The 9,755-nt window shown below is 43.4% G+C and overlaps 1 pseudogene; it reads left to right on the top strand.

Moving 5' to 3' along the window:
• The first annotated feature begins 8,015 nt into the window (after nt 1-8,015).
• Nucleotides 8,016-9,381, top strand: LOC136117996 (elongation factor 1-alpha 1 pseudogene; annotated as a pseudogene).
• Nucleotides 9,382-9,755: the final 374 nt, after the last annotated feature.

The following is a 9,755-nucleotide window of genomic DNA, read 5'->3' as shown; positions in this document are numbered from 1 at the left end:
CATCAAGGAAGATGCAGACAAAGTAACTAACAGGCCGGTGTCTTATTCCATTTGGGCTGCTATAACAAAATGCCACAGACTAGATAGTTGATAGACAACAGAAATTGATTTCTCACAGTTCTGGAGTCTGGAAGTCTGAGTCAGGGTGCCAGCAAGATTGGATATGGATCGTCTGTCCAGTCTCAGACTTCTCGTTGTATCCTCACATTTTTAATTGTTCTTTGTTCCTCCCGAGGAGAAAGCCCTGTTGGTCACGTATAAATATCCTTCACCTGCATGAGAACAGCCATGTAGCATTTACTTTACAAGGATAACCATGTCCCTTTATAGAAGACAACAGAACCTTGCTTTCCATTCTCTTTGTAGCCCATCCCTTCCTTCCCCCACGTAGCTCAATATTTGCTTCATGAGGTGATTAGACTGAGGTAATACATTCTGAATGTTGAGGCATATTTTGGTCTGCTCTGGACGAGACATGGATTTCTGGCTCTCCTTCATGTTCCTGTTTTGTTCTTTGTACAGTGAAGCTCCAGGGAGCTTTCTCTTTTTTTCCACCAGGATTTCACTGTCCTGAGACATTCAGGGATTGAAAACCCAACACACTAGTGAGCCAGCGAAAGGCGTTGGCCCATAGTCAGACCCAACCCAATGACATAAACTGAGACAATCTCAGTCTGCTGCAAATGTGTTTTTCTGAACACACCCAAATCCCAAAGATTTTCATCTTCTCTTGGCTCTCCAACATCTGCTTTGTCAAATCACAGGCTATTAGAGAGAAGCAAAACCAGTCTAGATTCCCAGAGTCAATGGGTTTCAGAATCGTCTTTGAACATTTTATTGGTCGAAGATTTTCAAAATCATTTGTTTTGATTGAAGAATCCAGAGAAAGGGAACCAGGTACAACGCTGTCTGAGTTTGGCAAATGCGAGGATCCTTTAGCAGCAAATGACTTAACAGAAATACATGGAATGTTTTGAAATGAACTTGGTGATTTCTTTTTCATTCTTGGCTTTCAGTTTTCTTTTATAAGTAGCTGCATAATTAGCTGGCAGGGAGGAGCAAGTTGGTACTTAAGCATCTATCAACATGGAAAGCAGCACAGCATGGGCAAGTGAGGCAAACCTGGGCTTCAGTCCCAGCTCTGTCACTTGCTGACAGTATCACCCTAGATAAATGTTTGAACTTTTCACATCTTTAGCTTTCTCAGTTGTGACTTAATAATGCTCTTCTTGGGATGCTAACATGAAGATCTATGTAAGTTGCTTGGTATACAAGATGTAACTCAATATGCAGTAGCTAATATTCTTCCTTTTTGAAAAATAAATTTATTTATTTTTGGCTGAGTTGGGTCTTCATTGCTGCACATGGGCTTTATCTAGTTGCAGCAAGTGGGGCTACTCTTCGCTGCGGTGTGTGGGCTTCTCATTGCGGTGGCTTCTCTTGTTGCGGGGTACGGGCTCTAGGCGCACGGGCTTCAGTAGTTGTGGCACATGGGCTCAGTAGTTGTGGCACATAGGCTCAGTAGTTGTGGCTCACGGACTTAGTTGCTCTGCGGCATGTGGGATCTTCCCGGACCAGGGCTCGAACCCATGTCCCCTGCATTGGCAGGCAAATTCTTAACCATTGAGCCACCAGGGAAGCCCTATTCTTCTTCCTTTTTTTGTCCTCAGCACCTGGAACATAGTTGGACTTTAATCAGTTTTGGAGGAAAGGAAGGAAAGAGGATGATGCCTAATGTCACAAAAGCTTCCCTTCTTCCAAATGCCATTTCCCTTTCCCAAGCAATCATTGAGCTTCTCCCTTGTTCCTCCTTGCTTTGCTCATGCTGATCCTGTTTGCTATTGCCCTCCATCAACACTTCTTTACCTCTTGATTATGATGAATCAACATTCCTTGAACTTCTATGAAATAATTACTCCGGCATCGCTGAGAAAATAAAATAAGACAAAAATCCTTCCTTCAAAGCACTTACCGGTTACTGTTCAACAAAACGTATAAGACATAAAACTGTAATATGAAGGAGGGGAAAAGCATGTAATATAAGTCTACTAACATGCTTTGGAATAAAGACGGAGAAGGGCTTCCTATAGGCAGCAGCATTTGTGCTGGACTTAAGCAGGATTTGGACTTGCAGAAAAGGAGCCAAATGACATCCCAGAAAGGAACCATCAAAAGCCAATGGATGCTGCATAAAAAGGGTAACACAACTCATCATAATAACTACAAGGAACCAAGTACCTACTATGCATCAGGTGCTATTCTAAATGCTTTACATGTATGATTTCGTTTAATTATGAAAACAGACTATGAAGATAAATTATGATAGGCCCAAGATAGCTGTTTCTGTCTTGGTTAAAATTAATATGTACCCAGAGGGCACAGGCTCCAACAGAAGGAACTTAAAGGGAGTTAGAACAGTTGAGCTATTAACACAGTGCTTTCAGAATATAGACCACTAAGTAACCTTAACTTCCTTTTTATACTAAATATAAGAAAGAAGATGAGACTATTCACCATTCTGGTAGTTTGAATATATAAACACAGGGCCTGAAGGGGTGAAGAAACTTTCTTATCATATCTATACTTATCCCGTACCTTGTCATTATAAAATTGTGTGGTTTGTTTATAAGAAGATCCCTGTGGGAATCATCTCCTCTAACTACAATAATCCTTAACTTCGAGTCTATGATACAGTTTTAAATTAAGAAATTATATTCATTGTTTGAGAAGATTGCATTTACTTATGAATCCTATCATAATAATTGATTTTCTTATACTTAACCTTATAAAAGGCCATCATATTCTCTTGGAGTTAGAAAAAGTTTGTTTCTTTCCTTGCAAAATTATGTAAGGAAAAATTAAATAGTGATGTTAAAAATTAAATTAAAAATTAAATAGTAGAGTTATCTTTAACAGACAATGCAGATACCTTGGCATTTCACTGACATGTGATTTTGGTACTACCCCATTCGAAAGACAAGGAAGCTGATTCAGAGAAGTTCAGTGTGGAAGCCATAAGAATGCACCTTGTAGAACTCCAACTAACTCCAGCTTTGTTGTAAAAAAACTGCTTTTGCATTTGCTTCCACCAGAGCCCTGCTTCTCAGTGGCCAGTGGCCAGTTCATCAGGGATACTGGCAGATCCATTCCTGAGAGACACAGGACTCCTCTGACAGCTGACTTTGACTTGAGGTTGTCTGATGGCCTTGCTGAGCTCTCCTTAGACTGCCAGTCATTTCCTTCCCTCCTTCTATCTGTCACTAAGGGTCAGGTTTGCACCATGGTCTGACAGCTCTTCCAGCCTTCCCCATTCCCCCTGTTTTCTCTCACAGATGTTTCCCTGACACAATCCTTGCTCATTTAATCCTGTGTGGACATCTGTTTCTGGGGGTCCTGGACTAACATAACCAGTGACTGACCCAAGGTCACATGGTGATAAAGTGTCAAAGCTAGGTCTTATGCCCAGCTTTTGCACCAGAACAGGGGGGTGAGTGGTAGGAAATATGGCTGGAAGAGTGGTTGCTAAAAATAATAATAATAATAAAATTCTGTCTAAATCTCCTTGGTGAAGAGGTTGGTCAAATTACAGTCAATAATTCCCCAAGACCTTATTTTAGAGATAAGGTAGTCAAACACAATTTGGGTTTCTGTCTCAGTGAGTTCCCTTTTAGAAGGTAAATGCCTGCTAGGTTGGTATTTCTTAAATCTTATACAATTTAGCTAACACTTTAGTTGACACATAGGTGTGGGTAAGCCTCTACTATAATTGACAAGAGGACTGACATGCTGGGTTTGGAAGTTGAGTACCCAGAGGGAAAGGATGAGGCTTGCTAGAGGTGGGAAGAACTTCCCAACAAAAGGGGAGATATTCTTTATTTTACAACTGTGCCTCAAGCCAACCTGAGGAGCCTTTGTAATAGCCAAAGCGAATCTTGCAGAAGCCCTAAAGGATTCTGAGTGAGAAGTTCTACTATAAACTATTAAGCCCTACTCCTGAAAATTGGCCTAGAGTCTAAAAAATGAGTTCAAGAGCCCAAGTTATGGTTAAATCACAATGCATGTTGATGACCCTGAGACTGACAGGACAGGGACCTTTAGGCAAGCTGTAGGCAGGAATGTGAAGTTTGCCAAGTGGACTCTACTTGCCTTTTCCTGTTCCTTCTAATTGGCAATGATAGACTGACCAATCAGATTGCAGTTCTGCCCTTATTTGCTGTATGACCCTAGGAAATACACTAAACCTTTCAGAATCTCAGATTTTTCCACTACCTGTAGAGTGAGTAATTGTGAGGATTAGAAGAAAAAAAGAAAGAAAGGCTCTTGATCTACTTCTACCTACCACTCTTTCCCCATTTCCCTATCTTGCTCTGCTCCCCACACTTGTGTTCCTGCTGTTCATCAAATTGCTCAGCCCCTTGGTGTCTCGAGGCCCTTACACATGTCTATGACTTTTAATAGGGAAGACTCTTTGTACTCTATTACAAGTTAATCACTAAGGGGATGTTGCCTATGAGCTTAAATTATACATAATGGCCCATCTCTGGGAACCCTGCCACCCAGGTAATGAGCATTAAGTTAAAATACCTTTGTTTAGCTCACAGGGAACATCCTGACTAGATCCACCTGTGCATGACTGCAGGATGGCTGAAATTAACACATTCCCTCCCGGAGGCTGACGGGAATCAGGAAATGTTTGGCTTTACTCCCTCCCCTTTTAGTATAAAAGAAGCCTGAACTCTGACTCAGGCAAGATGGTTCTTTCGGACGCTGGTCTACCGTCTTCTTGGTCTGCTGGCTTTCTGAAAAAGCCAATATTCTTTGCCCCAGTAACTCTTCTCTTGATTTACTGGCCTGTATTGCAGCGAGCAGTACAAGCTTGGACTTGGTAACAAATATTTTTGTTTGTTTGTTTGCGGTACGCGGGCCTCTCACTCTTGGGGCCCCTCCCGTTGCGGAGCACAGGCTCCAGACGCGCAGGCTCAGCGGCCATGGCTCACGGGCCCAGCCGCTCCGCGGCATGTTGGATCTTACCGGACCGGGGGCACGAGCCCGTGTTCCCTAAGTCGACAGGCGGACTCTCAACCACTGCGCCACCAGGGAAGCCCTGGTAACAAATTTTGAGGAGCCATCCAGGAGTCTTACTGCTCATGGCCAGCCAGCTCCACTTGGGAATTTTTGGGCTAGGCCCTAGCAGCTGCTGGGACCACTTATTCTGAGGACCTGCCCTTCAAAATACCCTGAAGCAACACCTGCTGCTCCGGTGCTTGGCAGTTGGATCAAGGACTCGACATTTGGGAGACAATGGGCTCCATATAGTAGGGTAAGTCACTCTGGTGTGTACAGCCAGAACTTTATTTCCTCTCCATTTGGGGCTTTTTCTCTGGAATAAGTCAGTTTGTTTTGTATTTGAGTGGGTTACCCTGTTGGAGAGAGGAAAGAGTTGTTAGACTTTAGCCGATTTGTGAACTGGTTAGTTTGTTTCTTTGGATGCTAGCATTTGTGTGTTCCATTTGTGTTTTGTCTTGAATTTGTCTTTAAAAATGGGGAATATTTCAACTATCCCTAAAGAAAGTCCTCTGAGTTGCATTTTGGGTAAGTGATCTGATTAAAGCCGTGAACGCATGAGTGAGAAGATGCTATTTTATTGTAAAAATGTGTGGTCCAGTACCTATCAGGATCTCCACAAGGGGTTTATGCAGGGTTATTTTGGGACCCTGTGCACCATGTACTGCTACCCTTGCTGTGTCAATTACGTTGTTTGCGGTCTCCTGTGTTGTTGGCATATGTAAAACCCTGAGACCAAACTTGGGGGTTTATTTAGGATTTTGGTTGTTCCTTGGGTGTTTTGTTTCATTTTGTTGGATACTGTTTCTCCATTTACAGCCAAATAAATTTTGTGATATTTGAAACTTTTACTGATGTCAAATGAAGGAAAGGAATAGAGAAAAAAAAAAAAAAGACCTGTCTGTGGGATATTTACAGGGAGAAGAGAAAGGTTCCACTCGATTCCTAAAATCACCAAAAACCTCAGCCCATAATTCAGCCCAGCTGGTAGATGTTAAGGCAAAAAGGCATCCTTTTAGTGGTTGGACGTGATGAATTGCTATCTATAGTTTTATGGTGGTTAGTCTGTGAAGAAGAGGGGAAGAATGATGGAATTCTTTATGTATAAGCATTTGTGCTATTACATCAGGGAAAATAAGAAAAAGGGACGAGAGTGAGGATATGTTGCTTCAAACTTTAACTCCTCCACCTGAACTAGCTGTTCCAGTCACTCCGATATATCCACCCCTTCCTCCACCTTTCATTCTTACCCATCCCCAGTCCCGACACTGAGGCTCAGGACTGCCCTTCCTTATAGGGACCACTTAGAAAACCTGTGTTAGTTCCTTGGGCACAGGGTCTTGGTCTGATGTCACCACCTAGGACCTGACAGGCACTCAATTTGGGCCAGGAGTTGCTCCCAGGGCAGGGAACTTTCCCTTATGCCCTTATCTCATAGGGGGCTTAAATGCAAATGACCAGCCAGCTGGGTTTCTCAGACTTGTTTAATTGGAAAGATTGCAGCCCTCCTTTACAGGGAGGATCCTCTACACTTGAAGCCTACTTAGCAGAACCCACAGCTGAACCATATTGGGACCCCAATGAGGGAGGAACACACTTATTAGGGCACTGGTTTTTGGTGCATCTTGGCAGGGCTTTGAAAGGAGAACCAAAGCAATAGAGTTTGAACAAAATTCAAGAAGTTCAGCAAAAACAAATGAAGACACCTCCAAATTTTTGGAAGAGATTTATCAGGCCTACAGATGTTATACTAATGCAGATTCCAGGGCCCCTGGAAACATTAGAATGGTAAATTTGATCTTTTTTGAGCAAAGTGCCTCAGGTATCAGGAGAAAGTTGCAAAGATTAGATGATGCATTTGGAATGAACCCTCTCAATGGGCAGATTTGCTTTTAAAGTGTTGAGCAGGGAGGAACAACAGAAGGAAGATGCAAAATGAAATGAAATGCCACTTTTTTGGCAGTGACATTGGATTCCCAGTGACCTGAAGAGAGGGGAGCCACCATTGAAGAGGAACAATGCACTTACTGTAAGGAAGAACATTGGAAAACAGATTGCCCTAGTCTAAAACATAAAAAGAAAAACAGTAAAAGATGAGAGCCTCCCATATGGTAGACAGATAGAAACACTCTGAATGAAGAGGCCCAAGGGCTCCCTTGGACTTGAGGTGCCTGTTCCCTACAGGAGCCCTTGGTGAAATTGAGTGAGGAATGAGCTGATAAACAATCTGATAGACCTCATCCTGAAGTTTTTCACCAAAAAAGCTTGACATCAGAGTCTCACCAGAACACACTTTAAGCCTACAACAGGTGATGCTCATGAAAACCCCAGGAAAAGAGACAGAGCTCTTTCCCCCAGAGGCCTAGGAAAAGGCAAGGCCAGAGTATGTGCTCACTGCACCCCAGGGAAGGCCAGAAACACATGGCCAATAGGAATCCCATTAAAAAGGGATGCTGGGACACCTAATCTAAAACCATATGCTCTGAGGCAAGAGGATCACTTCTCCCACAGATTGATTTGTCTGAATACCAGCCAGTGTATTCAGAAAGGACAAAGAAGGCCCAGAGCTGATTTCACTTAGATCTCACCTTGCCAGGCTGGGAATGTAGTGCACAGTTGGTTTGATCCCTGAGGTGATCTGGGCCACTATGCTGCAGCATATTCGTAATAGTACCCACTATGGGAGAGATGCCACCTTACAGTGGACTCAAACGTATCATGGGGCCTAACCTACAAAAGACTACCCAGCGAGTCACTCAGAATTGCATGATTTGTGCTAAAAATAATGCAAAGGCTGCTGTTGAGCCTCCCCAGATGGGGATCCAATACAGAGAAACTTGCACCACTGAGGACTGGATGCAAATGTCTTGAGCTGTAGGAAATTGCAGATACCTGTTAATGATAGTGGACACTTTTTTCAGGATGTGTGGAAGCATATCCCACTTGGGCAGAAAGTCTCTGAAGAGTATGCCTGGGTCTTGGACAAACTGAAAGCTGAACATGAGTATGGTTTCACCATTGACATCTCCTTGTGGAAATTGGAGACCAGCAAGTACTATGTGACCATCATTGATAACCCAGGACGCAGAGACTTGATCAAAAACATGATTATAGGCACATCTCAGGCTGACTGTGCTGTCCTGATTGTTGCCACTGGTGTTGATGAATTTGAAGTAGGTATCTCCAAGAATGAACAAATCCGTGAGCGTGCCCTTCTGGCTAACACTCTGGGTGTGAAACAACTAATTGATGGGGTTAACAACAAAGTGGGTTCCACTGAGCCACTCTGCAGCCGGAAGAGATATCAGGGAATTGTTAAGGAAGTCAGCACCTACCTTAAGAAAATTGGTTACAACCCTGGCACAGCATTTGTGCCAGTTTCTGGCTGGAGTGGTGACGACATGCTGGAGCCAAGTGCTAACATGCCATGGTTCAAGGGATGGGAAGCCACCCATAAAGATGACAATGCCCGTGGAATTATGCTGCTTGAAGTTCTGGATTGCATCTTGCCACCAACTCGTCCAACTGACCAACCCTTGCATCTGCCTCTCCAGGGTGTCTACATAATTGGTGGTATTGGTACTATCCCTGTGGGTCTAGTGGAGTCTGGTGTTCTCAAAACCTGGCATGGTGGTAACCTTTGTACCGGTCAACTTTACAACTGAAGTAAAGTCTGTTGAAATGCACCATGAAGCTTTGAGTAAAGCCCTTCCTGGGGACAATGTGGGCTTCAGTGTCAAGAAGGTGCCTGTCAAAGATGTTCATCACGGCAACATGGCTGGTGACAGCAAAAATGACCCACCGTTGGAAGCAGCTGGCTTCACAGCTCAGGTGACTATCTTGAACCATCCAGGTCAAATCGGTGCTGGATATGTCCCCGTGCTGGATTGTCACACAGCTCACATTGCTTGCAAGTTTGCTGAGCTGAAGGAGAAGATTGATCGTCATCCTGGGATAAAGCTGAAAGATGACCCCAAATTCTTGAAATCTGGTGATGCTGCCATCGTTGATATGGTTCCTGGCAAACCCATGTGTGTTGAGAGCTTCTCAGACTATCCTCCTCTGTGCCGCTTTGCTGTTCGTGACATGAGACAGACGGTTGCTGTGGGTGTCTTCAAAGCAGTGGACAAGAAGGCAGCTGGAGCTGGTAAGGTCACCAAGTCTGCCCAGAAAGCTCAGAAAGCTAAATGCATATTATCCCCAATACCTGCCACTCCAGTCTTAATCAGTTGTGGAGTAACAGTCTCAGAACTGTTTGTCTCAATTGATCATTTAAGTTTAATAGTAAGACTGGTTAATGATAACAATGCATCGTAAAGCCTTCAGAAGGAAAGGAGAATGTTTTGTGGACCCTTTGTTTTGTGTGTGCCAGTTTTAAGTTTTTAACACCAGTACCTTTTAATTGGTTAAAGCCCGTCTTAAGGAAATTATCCCCTGATTTGGATTAAGGCATTGGAATTACATTCATCCTGGAGACCACAATCAACAGAAAAACTAAAAAAATGAATACTAATTTAACTTGGGATAAGGCCTTGTCAGTTGTCCTGTTACAGATCCATGGCTCCCCAGAGCAGGCTTAAATTAAGCCTAAGCCCCTTTGAAATATTGTATGATAGGCCACTCCAGGTGTCTGCCCAGGCAAGAGAATCTATAAATTCTCTAAAAGACCTAGCAGTTGACAATTATGTTAA

This window comes from Phocoena phocoena, chromosome 1, assembly GCF_963924675.1.
Source record: "Phocoena phocoena chromosome 1, mPhoPho1.1, whole genome shotgun sequence".
Lineage (NCBI taxonomy): Eukaryota > Metazoa > Chordata > Mammalia > Artiodactyla > Phocoenidae > Phocoena > Phocoena phocoena.
The sequence above is the reverse complement of the archived record's forward strand: the minus strand, read 5'-3'. Positions and strand labels throughout refer to the sequence as shown.